Raw genomic sequence first — 23,281 nt, 5'->3', positions numbered from 1 at the left:
TATCCCAGTAGGGCAGTTTTCAGTCCGTTAGTTTAGCATATTAGCAATAATTTCAACCTAGTATAATGAAGTACCTTCGAGCATGAGCTGATGAAAGAAAAAGGACTTCCCCTCTGTAAGACTGCAGGAGAAGTCAAGAAACAATGGAGCGATGTGGAGTCAAAGTAGGGACCCCTGTGTATAAGGAACGGGACTTGGATCCTGGGTCTCTGGGGAGGCCCAAACCAGAGACTCTGGAAACGGTGGCCAAAGGAGTCCACTTCCAGGCCTAAGAGTCACCTCCACAGACAGAACAGTCACTGAAGTGAAACTAACGTGGGGAACATTGCAATTCCTCACACATATGTTTAACATTTTAGCAATTCCCATGTTTGACCCAGTGTCCTCTGAGTGCCTCTTAATTCCTTTGTGTCTAGTGGCTTACATCACCATTGAAAAAGTTATAGTCTAAAGATCACCAGCATCAAAACTGGTAGAGGATCAAAATGCGTATTTCCAGGCTCCAATCTAGACCTCTTGAACCACAAGGGCCCCATGTGACTCTTATGAATATTAAACTCACTAAGCTTAGAGAACCGTTGCTAAGTAAAAAGGACCCACTCAAGTACGGCTTAAAGGTGACATACTGGACTCCGTCAACACCTAGAAGGTCAGTTACCATTTGGTTCTTTCACCAGGCATTATCTTCGCTTGCCTCTGAGACTTATCAGTTACACAGATACTATCTTCATTAGAGGTTGTGAGATTAACCAATCTTTTACTGTTTTAAAACCTATTTATTTTCATTGTGGTATCATCATAAGAGATAGTGTCTATGCCAAGGTCTAAAATCCTAATTAGATCCCTTGTTGCTAGCTGGGGTAGCAAGGAAGAAGATTCAGTATCCCAGTAAGACCTCTTTGATACATCACATGCAAATGAAGGATGCAGTTAATTAAATATTTCATCGACTCTGCCCAAACTCAAATGTACCCTGTTGAGCTCTCCCTTAGGTTGATACCACAACCATCACATACAATGGCAGCAGAGGGAAGGGTCACTGTAAGATGCAATACAATAAATATATCAATTGAAGACCAACATTAAAAGAGTTATTTGCTAATGGGCACCATGCCAGGGTTACTCAGGCAATGCTGCCTGCAGAATTCCTAAGCTGAGTTCACAAGATACAGATCGATGCACCTCCAAAGAGAGTCTATATCAATCTCCATTTCATTCATTAGCTCCCACTTCGAGCTGGTTGGCTGCTAGTTAACTCTTTAATGTGGGAGAAACTGTCAGTGTAAAGGCCACTGGGACACGTGCTCTTCCCAGCTGTACTTGACCTGTCAATATTTCTTGCAGCAGAATGTTTAAACTGGTACGGCTAATGGCAAAATGGAGACCTATGGGGTTTGGGAGGCTTTCATAGCTTTAGAATGGCTTACCATCCAATAGCAAACATTAGTAAATTCACCCCATTGCTGTATTTCTGCCCGTGCCTTACTATCCAGGTGCAACAGAAGCTAGGATAAAATTATTTTCCATAGTTCTATTCTGGAACTCAAAGGCGTTTTAGACTACACATTATGTAAATGTGGGCTCCACTACAATGAGATACTATCACACCAAGGATTTGGCTGCAGTGGAGATCATTAGTTTGTGATTCAGCTCTAAAGAAACTCCAAACAATGAGGCAAGCAAGGCAGCCCTTTCTATAAAGTTAGGATTCATTTTCAGCTTGTATTGGTCCAGGGACAACTTGATTGTTGCACAGTAGAAGAACCTGGGTGCTCAGGGGAATGCTCGGTGCAGGAACTATTTCAAGCCCTTCTGAAAATGTAAATAAGAGTTCTAAAACATAAAGGCATAATTACCAAGACAGAGAACAGTCTCAGACCACCAGGAATAGCTGGCTTCGCTTATTTTCTTTCCACAAATATTGAGTTTACTAATTTCCCTTGCCTTACTGTTGAATAAAATCAATTTTCTTAGTAGAGCTGATCTCTGCTTTGTTGGAGGTTAGATGTGAAGTTGATATGCATCCTTAGATATACTGTTTGGGAGAAAGCCTTGAATATTTAACCCTACATCACAGCAAGCCCTCCTTTCACCTTCCTGTGGGGCGTCTATTGATTCACTATTTGACAATCAGAATTCTCCATAGGTTAATTGACATATTTGGAATTCGTGGCAAAGAAAATCTGTGCTTTTAAAACTCCTGTCAAATTGTTTGTAGATACGGTTTGATAACAACAACACCTGTTTTTCCCTCTCTTGGCCGATACAATCCATTGAGAATCCTGGTTTAAAGAATTTCCCTGCAGAATTGTCAAACATATGTATTTGTATTTCATTACTCGGGTAATAGCTGATTTGCCAAGTTCATTTACTACTAGTTGCTTCTCAAACATCTCAGTGGGATAATTAAGGAATACTAAGAACTGAAACTGTACTAAGTTAGGAGTGGGCTGGAGCCATTGCCCAAATCCCAGTCCTGATTAAACTGCTGTCCAGAATTAAATATTCAATAACTGAAATGCTCTTTTCTTCCTTTACTCTCAGCAACTTATCATCAAGAAGATGGAGCTACTTCCCAAGTTGTGCAAAAGAGACGCCCCCCCCCCCCAATTATCTGCACAAATCAGATCAAAATCCTGCAGACTTTCAAGTGAAAAGTATTTTCACTCAAAATTGGTAATGGTCTAAATGGTGCCTTTTCTCAGTGGATATACACATGGGGAGAGAAAATAAATAGTAGCTCCAGGAGTATGCCTTGGAAGGGAGTAAAGAAAGGCCAGACACAGTTCAAGGTTATAGCTGAACACAATGGCACTGATGAGAACTTGGACAGCTAATACCCTCTCTTGAGAAATTGTGAATGTGAAGGATTCTGGAGAAGAATGTTGAAGTATGATAGCATTAGAGTTTAAATGCTCTCAAAGAATCTTGGTGGCTCATTGCACAAAGAAAAGAAAGAGAGATATTTTAATCATGAGCTATCTATCATCACTTGAATTTGAAGGCCTGTTGTTTGAAGTCACAAGCTACTGACTCCCATGATGTAAGTTTTTAGGTCTCTTGCCGGAACAAAAAAGGTATGAAAACGGGGGAGGCGGGTAGGGGGCTGGGGGGAGCACAAAGAAGCCAAACGGCCATGGACCCGACAGAGAGAAGATACTGTGTCTGCAATGCTGGCTCCTTTAAATTTTGTTCAAGGAGAAGAAAGAATAATTGAATGGCGAGTTTCTCGGACTCTTCCCTCTGGAGAAAATGGGAATATATGAGAGACAAGAGAGAATGTACTTAAAAATAAACTATTGAGGAGTACAAGCCCCATTGCTATCATAAGACAAACACATCTGATTCTTCAGTCCGTAAGTTTTCGAGCTCACATACACATTATAGGAAAGAATACCCAGGGACCCAAAACAAAATTCTGTTTAAAGTGCAGGCACCAAACTAGGAGACGGCTGAGCTCTCGTGTTAGACAAAGAGTCTAATGTGAAAGGGCACTTCTGATGATGATCCTCCATTATTTCCCATCGCTCCTGTTCCGACGTGTACTTCTTTTAGACATACAGCTGATAGACTCAAGGGGCCCCTTAATAATTCCTTGGAGGGCTGCACATAGTTTTCTATCCACTAGGCATTGGGTGCTCAGAGTGGAGGTTTTATTGATTTTTCCCAAAGTGAAAAAGTTACCTAACTTAGGACTGACATGATCTTGTTTTACCCTATTTCATTACATGAGAAAATTGTAGTTTTTTTTTTTACTCTCTCAATGCCCAGGAGCCCAGGCTTAAGGGGGGAAACAGTTCAGACTCTTCAAATAAAATAAAAGTAAGACAGAAGAGCCGAGAGCTTCTCTTGTCACATTTCTACAATTTCCGGCTTTCAAGCCGCCACTTACAAGCCACTTCTTGACATAATCTTTAGGCTTAAGCATGTGGAACAGTGGACCAACCAGCTTAATAAAAAGACAAAGATGATACGCAACTAATGGACAGGGCATCGCAACTAGGTGTTAACACATCATTCATTGAACTAAATGCTCTTTCAAACTCTGCAGCAGAAACAATTAAAGTACTGACGGCAGTCTTAAGTTGCTTCAAATTGTCTGGCACAATTGATCCACAATTATCTTTGTACTCCCCGAAGCCCCCGAATGCTACCTTCTTCATTGACTTTAAATTTCCTTCCCAGTTCTCCAACCTGTGTTCTGGCATACTGAATATCTGACAGACTGACTATCCACTGGAGAAGGCCATTTTGATAATCTTGGAATCCTAAATATCCCATTAAAAATCCGAGCTGTATGCCCCTTGAATGCTTATAACCAGCTCTTCATAACAAACAAGAAATCTTGCTGAACATTTAAAGATGAGTTAAACTTTAAGACAAAAGAGAGAAGCTGTTTTTCCATTAGTTTCATAACACAACTTGTTAGGGAAATTCTGTGACACAGAATTTATGGCAAAGAAAGAGGCAAATTCTACTTCCAAAAAGTTTTAACTTTAAACTGACCCATGTCTGGTATGGTCAAGGAATTTTGTTCGCTATTTTTGCATCCTTGGGCCAAGACTCTGATGGCCAATACAAACACTGTTAATGAAACTTCATTTACATGGCTCTTTGGACATCTCTTTGTTAAAAAGAAAACTCTGAAGTGGCTGATTTATCAGAATTGCTGTGAAAAGCCTCTGAAATACAACCAGATGTGCTTTGTTTCCAAGGTGTTGTGAAAAGGAATTTGTTTTGGGACACAGGCAGAGATGTGTTCATTAACACTCTCTATCTTCTACAAATAAATATCTTTCTAATTTTTTTTTTTTACTTTAATCTCCTCACCCCCCCCCCTTTGTTGTTGATGTCTGGTAGGAAATTGTGCACAGTTATATGAGTGAAAAACCTTGAAGATGGAGAGAATCAGGTGTCTACTGTGAATAACTGTGCTGTTGCCCTCAGAGGGACACAGTATTTGATCCCAACTGAAAAGTCATTTTTAGCTGTCATGTGAAGGTCTGCAGTGGGGTATATGCAGTGGACTCAAGATCACTGATATAATTTAGTCACGCGAACAAGACAATGCATGGATTATCTTTTTATCTAAACTTGTACATTTGATTTTTTTCTCAATTAGGTTCATTCTGATATAGAAATGGTGAAGAGTATTTTAGCTGGAACCAAAATTGCCAAGGTTCTTGGACTTCACAAAAGTAAAGGCTAAACGGTGATGAGGGTATCAGTGTCATCATGGAATAAAAAAGAAAAACAGCTTTTATTTGTGCAGTATGTGAGGAATCTTCATCAGGATCTCAGATTTGCTATCTTAGTTCAGCTTTTCTAATAATGCTGTGAAGATCTCTGCATGGATTTCCATGTATCTTTTTAAAAATGTTTATTAAAATTGCTACTTGATATGATTTTATTATTTTGTACTGTCGAAATTTCTATCCTCTCTGAATAATAATTCACATGGTCTATCGAATATATATGTGATGATAATAAGTCTATATATATCATACATTCCCTAATTCTTTGATGCTTTGCTTGTGGCTTGGGGGAAATGTTAATATTATAGAAGGTGTAGTTTCAGGAAATAAGTACAATACTGTTAACAAACATATTAATATTTAATATTGGAAGCCTCACTCCCACACATAAACTCTCTTCACCTGCTTACTTTTTTTTTTCCCCTTTGCACTTATAACCTTAAGTACCAGATAATCGACTTGTTTGATTGTATTTTCTGTTCACTGTCTATTTCCCTTCACTGGAATATAAACTCCATGAAGGCAGGAGGCTTTGATTTATTCACTGGTATAACCTCAGCACCTTGAATGGTGCCTGTCACATAGCAGCTGTTTAACAGATGCTTGTTAATGAACGATTTCACTAGTCATAAAAAAGGGTAGTGCAAACACTGAATGCAGTTTTCATTCTATAATTCCTTGATTCTATCTTTCCCAATAAGTTAATGATGGCCCCATAGTCTATGTTTAATAATCACCCTAGGGAATATTGCTAAAGGTGTTAAGTATTAATTGCCTCAAACACAGTGGGAGGTATACATCATTGGAGAATTTTTAAGTCTTGTTTAAGATCTTATACAAGAAGCACTGCTTTTCATATATTCAACATTTGAGATATTATCATCTGAAAAAGGAAGGCACATTTTGGGAAATGCAGTGACTACTTCTGGAATTCAATATTTTAACTGCATATAGTTCCCCCTTCAAAAGTAACTTCTATACAGCTATTACTTTCATTAAGATAAATGAGGACTTCTAATATACTTACATGATTACAGATTCATATTCATTGTCATTCTTTTCCCCTCTCTCTCTCTTACTCACACACAAAGGATGGATGGAGGAGAAAGAACTGTCAGAAAGACCCTGATATAAATGTATAAATGCAAAGAGGAAGGAGCTAGAAGTCCTGGATTGTAGTTTTAGTTTGCTAGTACCCAGGCAAGTGATCTTGGCCCTTAATTTCTCTTTGAAGATTGTTTTGTCATTGATTAAACATTTAAGATCCTATCACTCTCTAACAAGTCTGTAAGCCCACAAATGGAAGGTAGAAAAAAAGTGGGAAAAGAAAGTTAACTTGTGTAAGTGATTCTGATAGCCTTTCAATTTTTGATGATGGATTAAAAAAATCACTAATTCCCATATTGCTTTATCACGTCGCATTCTTTATACCTAGAACATTATTATCATTATTTAGAGACAACAGAGTTCACGTCTGGTCCCCCAACTCAGAGCATTGCCTTTGGTGAACAATTCTGTTGCCTATATAATTAATCAGAGGACATTTCAAAAGAGTTGATACCATCAATCTCTTTGCCAACATATCTGACAGCTTATTTCATCATGCCTTTGGAATGATGCCAGATAGCAAGAACTAGTAACTTCAGGCAAACCTTGTCCTAACACCTGCTTTGTTACCTACCCTGCTGGATACAGGTGGTTCACCAGAAACAAGCCAGTATAGAGAATTTCATTAAGTTACTTCTGTATCTTTAATCAACTCTCCCTAGCTTCTTCGAAGGAATTCATCCCTACTTGTCACAAGTGGACCAGGTAGCAGCTCCCCTACAGTAAAGGAAAGACTTTTTTCCCTACTGTATTAGAACCTCCTGTATGTTGGCTACTCTGAAGAGTGGTCTTATCTATCATGTTTATACCTATGGCTTTCTGCTCAGAAATTAAAATAAGCTGGTGATGACTGGGAAAACTTAGGTTGATTTATATTTTATATTTTTAATTAGTCAAGACCAACAAGATGATTATATTATTCCCATTTAAAACTTTAAGTAATCAAAGCAGAGCAACTGCCAGGGTCACCAATTAGGCCCCTGCTAAGACCAAGATTACAATACAAGAGTTCTTGGTACATTATGTTTCCAATTATATAAAAGGTTCTCTTGCACTAAGACAGATCCTACACAGTCAAACAGAAAACACACTGGATTGGAAATCAAATAATATGGATTTTACCGCTAATTTACTATAACACCACAGGTAGTTATCCCAGTTGTGACTTCATTCATTCAATATTAATTTATGTAATAAACAAATACCCAATCTGTGCACACATACACGCATGAAATAGGCAGAAAGTAGTTTCAAGGTGACAGATCGACAAGAGAGTGTGTCAACCACATCTACAATGCTGAAGGGATTCAAAGGAATTGATCTTAAGGGGCTCTGCTAGGCTGACTGGTTTTGACATCTGGTCCTTCCATTCAAACTGACAATGACATAATTAACCAAATTATAAGGTTGTTTTGGACTTGTGAAAATACAGCTTCAAACGTTTTTCTGGTCTATCAATTTTCCTATGTTTGAAATAAAATGATTACTACTCTAATTAATACAATGAAAGCAAACTACGTAGTTCTTCTCAAATGCTGTGGAATAGTCTATGCCAGTGATTCTCCTTATTTTCTATGTCAAGGACCCTTTGAGAATCTTATAAAAGCTAAAAAAACCTCACCTCCAATCATAAAAAATAGGTGAACACAAAATTTTGGATCAATTTCAGGGATTCAGAAGGTCCCCAAATCCTATCCCTGGATCTCAGGTTAGAAATCTGTGTCCTAAACCGAAAGGCGACACAGCTTCAGGAGGATATCCTCATTTGCTGCGATGATCTTGATTCTAGCTCCACAATCCATTTATTCCACAGATTTTATTAAGCATCTAAGATGTGCCACATGCTGTTCCAGGTGATGTGATATCACAGAGAACAAAACAGACAAAGTTTCCTGACCTCAGCAGGGCGGAAAACAGACAATAAACAAAAGCAATAACTAAATTATATGGCACGCCAGTGGGTGATAAGTACTGTGGAAAAAAATTAAGTTGGGAAGGGGATTGGGGTGCCAGGGAGCATGGAGCAGGAGGTTTGTAATTTTAGATAGGGTAGTCGGGGAAGTGCCCCCGAGCACGTGACATTTAAACAGACTCAAAGGAGATAAAGGAACAGCCAGCTAGCCGTCCTGGAAGAGTATTCCAGGTAGAACACACACAAGTGCAGGGGTCCTGAGAGGGTGGAGCCTGGTAAGCAGGTAGGAGGGCTGGAATGGAGTGAGAGATGGGGAAATAGGAGGAGATAAAAATCAGAGAAACAGAAGGCGTGTGGGGAGAGGACAGTGGCAGATCACAAAGGACCTCAAAGGCCTTTTGACAACTTTGAGACGGAAAGTCCTTGGAGAGTCTGAAGCAAAGTAACGTGATCTGATTGATGTTTCAACAGGACCTTGTGGCTGATGGGTTGTGAGGCAAGAGATGCACAGTGATTGGGTCACTGCAGAGATTCAGAGACAGATGACGTGGCTTGGGCAACAGTAGTAGCCGGGAGGGGTGAGAAATCGTCAGATTTTGGATGTATTTTGAAGGCGCATCCAAATGCTGATGTATTCTATGTGGAGTATAATTTTTAAAAAAAGTCGAGTATGCCTCCAGGGTTATTTTGGCCTAAGTTGCCACTCACTTCAACTGCAGGAGGAATAGAATGGGAGTTAGTGGGTGGTGGTAATCATAATACAAGCATTCGAAGGTTTGCTGGAAAAATACTGTTCACTATCTATTCTACTTTGTAGGCTGATCTAAATTTCTCCACTTTTATTTATGACCAGTATTTTCAGCAGAAAATTGGGCTTACTATTTTTACTTTTATTTAGTTTACAGTTCAGTGGATCCACCTCTCCCCATAGAGCCTTCCTTGACTGGTCTAGCTGCCTCTGAATTCACAGCCCAATTTGGCCATGTACTTGTTGTTTAGAAAACTGTTCTTTAAGTGTTACATATGTTTTGATGTTTTAGCTTCCTCATTAGAATGTAAGGTCTAAAAATGCAGCATCTATCTCCAATCCCTCTTTTGTATTTTACCAACTGTACCTAGCACGGTGCTAGGTACCAGGCAAGTAGAATTATTAATATAGTTTTGGCTGATAAAAAAAAAAATCTCTACATTGTTCTTCCTTACAGCAACTTCCTTTCTTTTCATTTTTGCACTCAGCTCTGAAAATGGAACAGCTTGAGACATCAAAGCCTTTTACAATTTGACTAAGTTTGTATAATCGGTGAAAAGATAAACCGCATGCAACACGTTTGCGTCTCAATCCCTTTCCTGAGCTACAATCTGGGTGTTAATAACTAAGGCCAACACTTGGGTGAACTCAGTGGAATCTGAAATTTTGATTAATGCTACAACCGCATTCATATGATTTGCGTCTTTGAGGGAGGATCAATGTTTAAAGATCTGTCAAACCTGTTCTGTAGAGTTTGAATGTTTGATCCTTTTAGTGTTTCTTTTTCATTTCCTTACAAGTGAAACATCAGGTTCATTATCAATTGATTAAATTGGCAGGCAGTCAAGTAAAGAACAAAATCATATATGGTTGCCTGAATTATTAAGGTACTAGTAACTTCATCATGTTGGCACAGCAGAGGGCTATTAAAGATTACAGTAAATGTTTCTAGCACTTTTAATAAAATGGCTTTTTTGCTGAGAGTTCATCTTGCACGTTAGCGGTAAAGAGAGCTTCTTTCTATGTTTCCACTTTATTGATGCATACCAATTCTGGACCTAGTAGACTTTACTTAATCTGTTGTATCCGACTTATGTTTATTCCTACTCTATTGGAACCCAGTGGTAATCAGGAGAGTTCTGAGGCAGAGAACAGTGGTCTGGAAGATCAGGAGCAAAACACCCGGGGAGAGAGATGGGGTAAAGCAGACAGATGGGCACTTCACATCATTTCTGGCTCAGGCAAGTGGTTACTGGTCATTGTGCCTTTCGCAGTCATTAAAATTTACCTATTTTAAATTCTGACACTGGACCTTTCCAGCTCTTTCTTTTCTCCCTCATTATGGGCTTGGAGCAGGAGTTTATTTCAAAGTACCCTCCATTACAGACCTGTCATTTGCACTGTATCCTCTTTCTGAGTGACCTTTCCCCTCTCGGAGTCTCGTCATTTCTAAAACTTGAGCACTTCAAGAGGAGAGGACGTGAGTGTCGGAGGAAAGGCGAATGCATTTACTTGTGCCTTTTTCTTCTTTCATCTGTTTCACCCCTTGGAATTTGCTTATTTTGGTTTTGATAAGGAAAGGGATATTTCTCTAATTTGTGAGTTATCCAGGTCCTTTATTGCTTATTCTTTGACTGCCTTTACTCAGTTTTAGGTAACCTATGACTTGCTACCACATCTCTTGGAAGAGAAAGATAATTAGGAAAATGCATATTAGCCAATTTCAGAACTTACTAGCTATTTATATATGAAATTTTATGAAGATGGGGTATGGAGATAAATAAAATTAGATTTCTCTACTGTAAGATTTAAATGGATTTATATTGTGTCTTTTATTATCATGAATAATCCATTAAAAAATTTACACACAATGATTCAAGGTATGCGGACTACTATCAACCAGACAGGAAAAGAAATCCTAGACTTGAGACTCAACTAATGTGATTTTACACACTCTGATGTCCCTATATTTTAGCTGGGAAAAACAAGTATTTTCTGACAGTATTTGGATGCCATAATATCATAGCTAACTCTTCCTTCAAGCCCAAACTTAAGTTCTGTTTCCTCCGTGATAGTTGTCCCTAATTCAAAGCATCTTTCAAGGTCCATAAATATGACTTTTTTTTCTCTTTTTTATAGTTCCATATCCACTTCTACTTTACCTTTACCACCTGATGTGTTACTTATTTCAACCCCACCATTTCACATAGTTGGACAGTTCTTAAAGGCAGCATCTTGTCTTTAAACAACTTTCACATAGGCCATAGTCACTAGTATAGTTCTAGTTGCCATAACCATCTAAATGACTAATTTGTAAAAAAAATTATGTCTTTTGCTAATGGCAAAGCCTTCTCATATCTAATCAGATTTATTAACTTTCTAGCAAGCTAGTTGGATGACATATCACCTCATGTTAGCTTTAGATTGCTCATAAAAGTAGGAAAAAATTACTCTGTTAACTAAGGTCGCACGTGCCAACCATTTTCTGAGCCCACCTTTGTTAGATAGTTGGCTCTCTGAGAAGAATGATTGCCTGTTTATTTAACAGTCAAATTGAAAAAGAATAAATCAATAAGGCCAACCCGTAGGGATAAATTCGTAGCCCAAGTGAACTTTGGAAAACTCATAGAATAAAACAAATGTATGGGGCATTATAACTGACCAAGTTATGTATATAATAATGTTGACTTTTAAAAATTAATTTTGAAATAAAAGTTAATGAGGAAGATTCTAAGTTTTATTCACATCTTATCTAAAGTCATTTTAATCTAGAAAAATTGTTAACGTTCATCTTCGCCATTTCTTTGAAATCAGTCTTTCTATATTCACATAATGTCCACGTGCACACATATACACAGTGCATATACTTCTATCTTCTTGCTCTCACAGAAGTACATCCCTATTTTCAAAGAGAGAGTTTATCTTTTTAAGGGTGTGAGAACAGAAGCAAAAGAACGAAGGACCTCCCCAGTTCCATTTTCATAATAGAATTCTGTTGTTCTGGAATGATTTATTTTTGAATGAGGAAAAATGTAAGGAACTTGGAACACAGACAAAAGTACCTTCTCATCAAAGGTTGTCTATCGTTTCATGAATCACATGTGATGGATGAGATTTATGAATTAGAATCTGTGTCAAGAGATTTACAACATACTAAATTAGTTATGACATCTTCTCGTTGGTGCGCATAAACTTTCAACAAAATATCTATATCATCAGCACAGGACCATGGTTGTCCCAGTTCCTTCATTCCACTGCAGCACATCCAGACCCTGTCACTGTAGTTGATGAATTCTTGAAGGAATGGGCCTCAGATCAATTAAAATAAACACCACAAGCTGATTTATCAAATCTTTTCTGAATGCTCTCAGAAAATGTCAAAAATCTGATCCATTGACAGAGAAAAGTCAGAGAATCGTGGCAGCCTATGGGATCACAAGACCTTTTCAAAACCATCATAAATCACCACAGAAAACAAATGGGGCACCATGTGATAAGATTTCTTCTGACAGCTTTGCCTCGGCAAAGATATATATGAGATAAACGGATACCTTCGTCTATACCCAATTGCCAGTTTACAAAGTTCCAAGTTGTCAAACTGTAAAATACACCGGTATCGAAGTCCTTCCAAACAATATACCTTTTTTGGGTATACACGAATGGATTTAAAATAACAACCCCTTCAGTTCTATTTCATTGTTGCAAGCTATGTAATATCCCTGATGGTGTGTGAGCTTTCTAAAAGAAAGTGCAAGTGTATGTGTGTGCGTATGCGTGTGTGTGTGTGTGTGCATGTGCGTGCACGTGCGTGGGCAAACATGCACACACACACAGAGCAGGCTCCAAAATTTACCTTCATATACATCCTTGCCTGAACTAATGAAACTTTCTTCACTTTCCATTATTAAAAGAAAACTGCTTTATAGCGCTGAAGTGCATCCAATCAAGGTACCCTTTGTTTTTTTCTGAATCATCCCAGTCTTGTCTCATTTCATATAGGTTAAGAGCACATTCAGAGACAAGGGATAACAGGTTAACCTATTCTAATCTACATCAGGAACAGACAAACGCTTCCATTAATGAGTTTCTGCAAATATTCTCAAACCCTATAGGTAGAGGTATACTGTAAGAGGCCTTGGATTTCAGAGTAAATTTTAATTATAAATTATACCTCATATACTCCTCTATAGGTGGCAAATAAAAACTCACATAAATATTAGAAATTTCATATGCTATACGGAGCTGGTTTTCCTGATTCAAAGGAGCCAGAGAGCCTCATTCTGAAAGTAAGACTGAAATCTGAGTCAAAGCAATGGCATCTATAAATTCAAATTTATTATGAACATCTACTGTTTCCACAGTAAAAAAGAAATTGAGCTTAGTCTTATAGGTTTCAGATAACTACTTCTTTTTCAAGGAGGAAGCAATCCTATGGACTAGAGAAACAATTCCCTGTGCTACACCCACAACTGACAGCATCTCACTGATTCTCTTTCTACGCCTTTAAGGCCTTAGTCAAATTTTACCATCTCAGGAACATTTCTTCTTCAAATATGGAAGGTCTGATTTGTTTGATGACTAATCCAAGTTGCACTCACTAGAAAAGTAACCTTGCATTTCTTGGTCCTGCCACTAACCAGTTTCTATGAACCATGGTAAACTAACCAATTTAAATAGTGGGAAACCATTTCATTACTATCAAATATCTGGGATGGGATTCTAGGATCAGGTTAGAGTAGATATCCTGGAACATGTATAGAACAAGATTTGACACTTCTCTTTCAGGATGGTTTAAAGAGAAAATTCATTGTTGAAACTGTTCAATTATTTTGTAGTTGATCCAAGGATTTAGTTTGTTCCACAAACATTTGTTGAGACACCTGCTGTGTCTCACGCACTGGGCTTAGACCCCAGAGTTACCTTGCTCAACAGCTATCACTCAGTAACGTTTTGCAGTTACTAATGGGGAAATAGAAATGTCACCCCTTTTTTCTTTAACTGCTCAGTAATATTAAGTGTATTTCTCGGGAAGTTAAATGGCAAAGACTCTCAGAGACCCTTCTTTGCCATTTAAGGTATCAAAGAACGGCCTTCCTTTAAAGCAATAGTCAACAGGGAAGAGAAAATACTGTAAAAATCACTCTTACCAGGATGTCTAATTTGATAGCCCTTTATCTCAATAATTACATACACTTTAGGTTAGTGCAACATGAATTTCCACCCATTCCTTCACAGCAAATGTTAGGGTCATCGATGGTTACTCTGAAATATCTATTAAATTTGAAAAAGAACAGGAGAGGCACATTATTTCTGAAGGGTGCAAAGCAATTGTGCCATGTGCAAAGCAGGAGAGATACAACAAAGATTACACGTGGCAAAAATTGTACAGATCTTAATCTCAGCCAATACTTTAAGCTGTGGGCAGCATCTCTGTGGGAAGGTGGGTGTTTTTTGTTTGTTTGTTTGTTTTGTTTTTGTACAGAATTTCTTCCCATCTGGAATTCTCTCTCCTGAGGAGGAAGCCACAAGTCCATTCCATGGCCTTCAATTGCTCTTGTACCTTGCCAATTTCAAAATACCAACTAAAAATAAGTACTTTGCTATGAGTCAGTAAATGTAATACATTAATAAAGCTTGAGTGTTTGGCTCTTTTCCAGACTTGAGATCTTGATCACGCTGGCTGCAATGGAAGCTTTGATTTTTTGTTTAGTGTAAAGGAAAATTACTCTATACAGTTTTTAATTCCCCAAGGCTACCCTAAAAGCCTTCCTCAAACTTCTAAGGTGCCTGGACTACTATTTGAGCTTAGAAAAGCTGTTGGCAAATCCCAGTGAAATTTTTTGACAGATTCATCTTTTAGCCTTTGGGAAAGTGAAGGTGCTGCAGGCAAGATATTTGATTAATGCCATGAAAAATAGTGTTGCTGGCACAGCTGGTACGTTGGGAGAAAAATTCATCACTAACTCTAAAACTGCCATGTAATTTTCTCCTCACAGTTCTTTTCCTCACTTGACAGAAGATTTGCACAGGACAAACTAGGCTGACAGAGGACAAGTCAGCCAGATGTTGAGGTATCTCTAAACATGACAGATCACTATGTTTTAGCTCAGATTAATTCGCTTATTAAAGGTAGACCTAAATCACTGGTTGTTGTCAAATCAGTTGTCACCACCAGCAAATCATGTCACATTTCTGAACAAAAATGTTTCCAGTTTTAAAGAGTTGCTCTAACCTCAGCCCCTCTCTGCTGAGAGTGAGATTCCAACAAAAAGCACAGGACCTTCCTTCTCACCAAGGCAAGCATTTCAAAATGTGCATTTCTAGCTCAGCAGCTAGTCAACCACTTGCTTTGTGTGAGGCTAGGAGGAACAGGGAAAGTGTGACTTCAAAGACTGACAACTGCCAAGCTCGAATGGCTCTGGATTTGTGATCTCACCTTCTCCCCTCATCCCTTGTCCTTAGCCTTTCCATAGTGCTCTACTGGGTGTTACCATGCTCCTGACATCAGCCCGTGGCCAAAGGTAAACAAAAATTCATTCACCAATAAAGAAAATGTCAAGAACAGCCTTCGGAATCAGCAGGTAGTATAGCTGTTCCGTAAATTCATACAAAGCATCTTATCCTGTAAGGGCTGGGTGGCCTCTACCAAATGCATTGATTCTTTACCGCTCAACTCACAACAGATCACATGTCCACCTTACGAAGTCAGGACCACCACTGGCCCCAGTTGGCAGGCTTAAGCAAAGTGTCAAGGAGTAAATAAGCCACGGAAAATAGCTAATCTCTCCATCCCAGGAGGTTGAATTAAGGGATGGGAAAAGCTACCAAAAAGAGCAGTGGAAAAATTGATGGCAACCCTGCTTGCACTGTGGTTGCCTTGTGAAGGGAGAATGGCCATTCTTTGGAGCTCATGGAGAATTGGTGCTCTCGAAAGCAAAATTCCCTTTAAAAGTGCAATAAATCAAAGGAAAGGACCACCATAAAAAGCGACATTTCTGCCTCTCGTGTTTTTCTTTTTTCTCTTAAAGACCACAGTTTAGTAAATCAAGGTAGGTGTATATAGAGTAGACACTGACTTTATAGAAAGATTGAATGGTTATGGGGATACTCAGCAAGGACTCTGGATTCTTAGTTCTCATTTTGTTGGCTCAAGATCTAAATACGGCACTAGGTTTCCCAGCTAATAAAGAAGTTGATTTGTGCTACTTTTTGACTTTATTCAAAACCTATAGCCAAAGGGCATATGCAAGGGAAAGGTAAGTAATCGATTAATAAAATTAAACCAGAATTAAAATGGAAATCATCTCTTTCGGCCCATATTTCTGTTCATGGTACCTGCACTTTCCAGGTCAGAGTCACCAGAATTGACACTTGAGGTGAGCTTTGAGCTCTCTCTCTCTCTCTAATATCAAATCAGTGCCCAAGTCCTCAATTCCTCCTTCTTAATCCCTTTCCAAGCCCACTGATCTTGCTCCAGTCCTGACCTTCTACTTCTAAAACGTGACTGTAACAGCTCTTCAACCTTCCTGCCTCCCATCTCTCTCCTCTAATCCAGCGTGTGCACCACAGGCAAATTGAACTTCTCTTAGTATTACTAAGTTTATGCCATTCCCTGCCTTAAAAACACTGACTGACTTTCAGTTGTCAATCAGATAAAGTATCAACTCCCTAGCCTATAATTGCTAGTGCTCTTAAATCAAGTCCCAATATATACTGCTTTTTGCCCGGCACAAACCTAACTGTTGGGCTGCAGTCAATTATTTATTGCCCTTTGTCATCTTGGTACCCGCTTCATCTAATGTTCCCTTCAGCTGGAATGGCTCTTTATCAGCTCTAGTCATTGAACTCCTACCCATCCCTCAAGACCAGTCTTTGTGCACCCTCTTCTGCGAATGCTTCATTGTATCCCTAACTCCTCTCAACTTTCATGGTTCGTTTTTTCCCTACAATTCTCATGTTGTGTCTCACTTTCTGCTTTGCACTGTAATAATTTTCGGAATGTATTGAAGAGTCAATTCTTTGGGACTTTGGATAAAAAAATACTCCCCTTCATAGTCTTGTAATTTTTAACCAAATAGGTACTCAAAATATGTTTTGAGTGACTGAGTTTGAAAAAGATTCAGTTATTTTAAATAACTTAAATTCTAAAAGTCTCTGTTCTTTAAATTGAAATTTGGGATTTGAGGGCTGAATAACCAGATAATGGTTTGAATTCTTTAATTCTTTTTTGTTCTAACCTTCAAGTAGGTAACAGTGCTTTAAACTACTGAGATCCATAACCCCAGGCGACTAAGAATGTGGTTCTTGAACCAGGCAGTATTTCTGCTTGAAATACAAGTGTGGACGCAAGGCCTGCAGTGGTCTGACCTCTTACTCCTGCCATCCTTACCATCTTCACCTCTCCAGGGCTCTGGTCTTTCTTCTTTCCATGTTGCCACTCAGGAGACCAACAGGAAATTTAGGGCAGTACTGAGGATGTTAATCTCTACCCACCTATATACAACACAAACATAATTATCTGTGGGAAGCTCCGTGTAGCTTTATCATGCGTATTTAGCAATTAATTACTTCTACAAATATTTTGGGTCCCCTATAAGGTGTCAGGAACTATAACCCAGTAAGAGACTTAACTCAGAGATGCTCAACAATTGCCCTTCAGTCAGATCCTGAGAAGTTTCTATTGGTCGAAGAAGCTCTCAATGACATGCAGGAAATAAACTATATTTTTTTACATGGGTACAAATTCAGCGGAGAAATGTCTATTTTATAAACTTCGGTCTTCCAGGATTTTTTTCTGATTTTTAGAGCTTAGCATACTTTAGTTTCATGGACCCCCATGAAAGCATCACAAATCATGAGACAGATCCTACTAGGTGATAACTATTATGAGAGAGAGAGAGCATGTTTCTGGCCTTAAGGAATTTACAATCTGACAGGTAGAGGTGATAAGACAAGCACACATGTAATTACCATATAAGAAATAACAAAAGTGCCATCATAAAAATACATACATAGCAACACGGAGGTTCCAAAGAGACTTGCAAGCCTTGAGGTCAAAGAAGGCCTCATAAAGTAGATAGACTGAATTGGAACTTGAAGGACAGATAAGAGTTTTTGACAAAGAGGTAAATCATGAATTCTGGCTCTGGGGGTTAGAAAGGCTTCATGGAAGCAGGTAGAAAAGGATGAGTAGCATTAACCTGATGGATAAAAGGGAGAAGGATGGCCCAGGAGGACCTGGCCAAAGTCGTGGATGCGTGGCACACTCCACGGACCGCACAAACGTGATGGGGCTGGAACACAGGAATGGGGGGAAGTGGAGGATGAGGAGGAAGTGTTGAAACAGGAGCAGAATGCGGTACCAACAAAAAAGCAGTGGAGAATTTTTCAGGTGTGGTTAGAAGACAGCAAATTGTCCAGTCTGCGAAGGGCATAGAGCACACATTATGGGACTCATGGCTGTGAGGTTGGAAAGGAGACAAGGAGGAACACTGAACAAACCCATTTCTCAGGACCTCAGTCTTCTTGGCAACCAAGGAGAGAGAAGGTTCCCTTTTGATCCCAGTACATCATTGCTCTTATGTCCTCAGAGGATCTCTGTTTCCTATGTCAGACCCAGACAGACTGGGTTCTGTCTTCCAGACAGAAACTTCCAGAGTTTCTAAATGGTCTCAGGGTGACCTCTCCTCTGACATGCAGGATTTGTAGGGCCAGGAGCGTGTGCTCTGGAGTCAGCCTGTCTGATTGGGTCCCTGTTCTCCCACTTACAGTGGTGAGAATCTGGGCCAGCTGCACAATCTCTCTGTCTTGTATTTGAGCCATATGTAAATTCCCACTGATTGAAACACAGTAGTCACTCATTAAAATATATGTGGAATTAAAATTTCAATTACCTCACATTGCTGCCATATCCCTACCAAGAATTATAAAATGTGAAACAAAATCAGCAAGCTCTTAGAGTTTTTGTAGGTTGATGGGATTTTCATACCCCTTGTTTTTCTTCCGAGTAATTAAAAGGAAAAAGAAAGGAGGGGGAAAATTAAGAAATCCTAACATTTCTTTATTCAGTGATTCTACCTTGTTAAAAATTGTGAGTGAAAGAAGCCTCATATTTCTCATTTTAGGACATAGAATATGTGAATAAAACTTAGAGTTTTATTTTAAAATTAATTCCAAAGTAAACATTATTATAGACATAACTTGGTCAGTTATAACGCCCCAAATATGAATTTTGTTCTATGAGTTTTCTTCAGTTTACTTGGGCTACAAATTTATTCCTGGAGGTTGGTTATTGATTTCTTCTATTTCAACGTGACTGATAAATAAACATGTTTGTAGGGGATAAACAGGAGCAGAAGAATCCAAATCATCTACTTTTTTTGGGGGGGGGGCGGTAGATTTCATCTAATCTTGGCAGATACATGTTTTAACTCTAAATTGCATTTTCTAAAATGGAAGCGTTGTCTTTCAATAAGATACCACCCTTAAAAAGCCCTCCACACCCCACACTCTGAATCCACAAATGGCAAACAAAGATTTAAAAAATAAGTGTATTTATTTTTCAGCAATATTATCTTTTAAAGCCAGATGAACTAAAATCCCTCTAAGGGAGAATTTCATTAATTAAAAAAAAGTGGCGTAAGTGCTTTGTAACTTTGCCACAGAACATCTGTTTGGACGTGGATATAATTGGAGAGGTGAAAACGGTGTCTGTGCCAGCGGAGGGTAGAAAAGACAACAGGTTTCGGGGAGTGGGGAAGGCAGAGTGTGGGCGGTGGTAAAGAAGAGGCTCAGCTGGATGGGTTGAGCCACTTTGAGCACAAGTGTGAGTAGAGAGAGAGAGCGCGCAGCTGAACAGTGGGGCATGACTGATTCAAAAAGAGGTGATTTTTTTTTTTTTTTCTTTCCATTCTCCCGGCAGGAGCTTTCTGACCAGTCTCCACTGTCTCTCCCCGCCAGCCTCCTGGGTTTCCAGAGCTAGCGGACACATGGCAAGAGGGGGGCAGTGTCCCGGTACACAGTGCTATGCATGCAGGTACCCCTGGGTCCCACATGGCACCTGGGGCAGATTCTAGCGGCTCCATCAAGAGACATCCAGTCGCTTCCCCAAGAGGCTGCAGGACCAGGCTGCCCACTTTCACATTTCAGTCAGAATAATTCAATTAATTTCACTCGACAATTCAAAATTAATTTTTTAAAGAGATGATTTCATTTATTTTTAATTGATTTCCCCTCGTAAAGCTTTTTAAAAAATAGATTACGTTAAGCTAAATGAACTCATTTAAATGAATTTTCACAAAAGTAAAATAATCATCTCGTTTATCATTTAAAAAAAGCAATACAATGTGACCAATTTTACTTGAAGACTGAAACATTAATGACGATGCAAGTTTTACAAGAAAAATAATTTGACCTTATTCATCTTGATCAGAGATTTATTTTCACAGACAACCACGTCTAGCTCACAGGGATGACTGGAAAAAAATGTACTCAAGGAAAGTGAGTCATGCTGTTAGTAAATACCTGGGACCTCCTTGAGGCAGTAAGAGTTAGAGTTAGCATTCTTCAGGGTCTAGAAGTTCTGGAGGTAAAACTGTGCTTCTGGTTCTACATTTAATTTCTCCAGTCTAAGACTCCTCCAAAGTAGGCATCTTGTCTCGCCTCCCTTCCTTGACAGGGTCTCTTCTTGTGTAACGTGCAACATTCAGGTGTTGTCAGGTGTTCAGTGGCAAAAAACAAAAGCAAACCCACAACCACAGAGTGGTCTGTTTGGCTCATAGTGTCCCTAGAATCAAATAACAACCACTCCACTTTTTCTAGTATCGCTCTATACTGCCGCTGGTAATTTGCAAAACATTTTCACATCTGCTATTTCATAATGATTCAGTTTTGTACGACAACCCTGGTGTTGCAGGGCAGCCATAGCTCTGTGTTTTTAGGGAGCTCTACTGGCTTCCTTTGACTAGAAGGAGACCATTTAATCATATGCACGAATGACTTAGGAAGCGTCCAGGGTGTGATGGGAGGAGGCAAGCATCTGCACCCATGAACTGAGCATCATTCCCCCATTCTCTGCATACATCTTACTCTTGGTTTTGAGAGCACACAGGGTGAAGATAAAAAGAGTGATCATCTACTGGAAGAAAACTCTAAGCTGCTCCTGTAGTCTGTTGCCTTGAATCCTTGGATAAAACCTTTAGGAAAATCCCTGATCTAAACTATCTCTAAAATTCAGCATTTCCCCCAACCGCCCTTCTTAGCTCCTTGCTAATTAATGGCCCGATATTTGGATAAAATGTTACCCAGCTTCAGTCACTAACCCTAGTAATCAAATGAAGTTAATACTGATACTTCGATACTGAACTTTGATACGATGTTTAGGACAGAAACATGCCTGCAAGTTAGGTCTCATTTTTCAGCAAGGTGTTGGAAGATTATGGAGATAGGAAATGAAATTTCTCTCTAGCCACATTGCTCTTGTGACCTTTACTTCACAGCAATCAACATGAATAATCAACAGTTTCATTTTAAAACTTCTTTTTCAGTATTAGTGGGAGACTTGTAAATTATTTAAGGATAGAATCATGTACTTTTTTGTTTTTGTTTTTGCCATTCAAGAGCATCTCTAACTGTGGGCCTTGGCCAGAAATAACCCTGTTTTCACTAAAAAAGGAGAGAAAAAATGTACTTTGTGAGCTTGTAAGAGGTATTTTGCCAGTGACACTTGGGAACAATGCTGAATTGATGAAGAGGAATATCATGAAAGTTCATCTTCCAGGCAAGGCAAATGGAATTATCTAGTCACTCTATACCACACACAAAAAAAGCATAGTTAACTTTCCAAGCAGATATATGCAATTCTGGGAAGATAAACCTGGGGTTGGCAGATAGATGTAGTTTAAGATACCATTTTCCTTTTCATTAATAAATTTATATTGTTCAGCTTAGAGAGTCTTTGAACTCATTTATTCCTCTTCCTGGGTTCTCAGACTTACTTGAAACATTGGTTTGCGAGGGACCATTATGACCTGTCGCTAAAATAGGAAATGAAAAGCAAATAGCTGTCACTAACTTGGTAGTCAGAAAATGATTTAAAAGATTAGACAGTAACTCTTCTGCTGAACTGAGGTCTCTATACATTTTTTCCCTAGGTAGCATTACATTTGGTTAAGGAAATACAGACTTAAATAAACAAATGAACAAATCAAAACCCCGGCTCCTACCCATGTTTCCCCACCCAGCATTAGGACATCCAGGGGACGATGCTTACAAGCTCCTGATTGGGCCAGAGTCAGAAACTCAGCCCTGCAGAATGGGAGGAACAGTGTGTAATGAGGCATCAGTGCCCAGCGAAGAAAAAGGAAAGATGAAAAAGAATAAGAATTAGCCCCTGGTGCTGCAGAACTCAGGAGACCCCACAAAGGCTAATTTCAAATGGCTGGAGCTCTTACATCTTAGGGATGAACTTGCTTCCTGATGCACTCCTAGTTCCCATTAATGTTAATGCTGCCAAGCCCACCGAGAAGAGGATAGAGCTCCTTAGTTTGCTTTCATCAAATTCACTTTTTTTTTTTTTTTGGTGGGGGAAAATATCTAGTTACCTTTATGAATTAAGACAGGAACCTATGATAATGTACAAACACACTGGGTTGGAAAAGAAAAAGAGAATAACCCACGAGCCATAAATCTTATCCAAAGCACACAGAGGAGATGGCAGCTCATGGAAAGCAGTAGCAAAGATCCTCAGTCAAACTCTTTCCAATGGTCTTTCATTGGGATGAATTCTGAAAATCAGAGTCATATTTTGTTTTTGATACCATTCATGCAACCTCCCCTCTCCCCCCAAAAACCATGCATATCAAAAAACTATTAATGTCTCTCTGGTAAATACTGGGTCAATACTATTAGTATTTTTTTACAAAAAGGAAAACTGGGACAGAAAAAACTTTTCTTTTAATTATTAGAATAATTCAATGAGAAATAGAAGAGGATTAGCTTCCAGGCAGGGAAAGTTTGGTGGTGAAATGAAATTGAACAGATGTAAGTTTCCAGGAGATGGACACTGCAAAGACGAACAACATTTCTAAAACATTCTTACTGTAGTCTCAGAAGAGACTTGATTGATTCAGGGTGGACCCTGTGGGGTGATATGGGTGTGGATCTTGAGGACGTTTTGTTTAATTCCATATGTGCTGTATGTTGGGGTGATTCTAGTTGAGGCCTTTGTGACATGGACGACTGAGTATAGGCATGCAGTGG

General features: G+C 39.0%; 1 protein-coding gene across 2 annotated transcripts in view; it reads right to left on the bottom strand.

The window, feature by feature from the left end:
• Positions 1-23,281, bottom strand: part of NPAS3 (neuronal PAS domain protein 3) — an 864,939-nt gene that overhangs the window by 168,939 nt on the left and 672,719 nt on the right. The gene's annotated exons all lie outside the window — the stretch shown is intronic.

The sequence above is a fragment of the Balaenoptera musculus genome, chromosome 2 (genome assembly GCF_009873245.2).
Source record: "Balaenoptera musculus isolate JJ_BM4_2016_0621 chromosome 2, mBalMus1.pri.v3, whole genome shotgun sequence".
Classification (NCBI taxonomy): Eukaryota; Metazoa; Chordata; class Mammalia; order Artiodactyla; family Balaenopteridae; genus Balaenoptera; species Balaenoptera musculus.
Note: the sequence above shows the minus strand (reverse complement) of the source record. Positions and strands in the feature narration are given on the sequence as shown.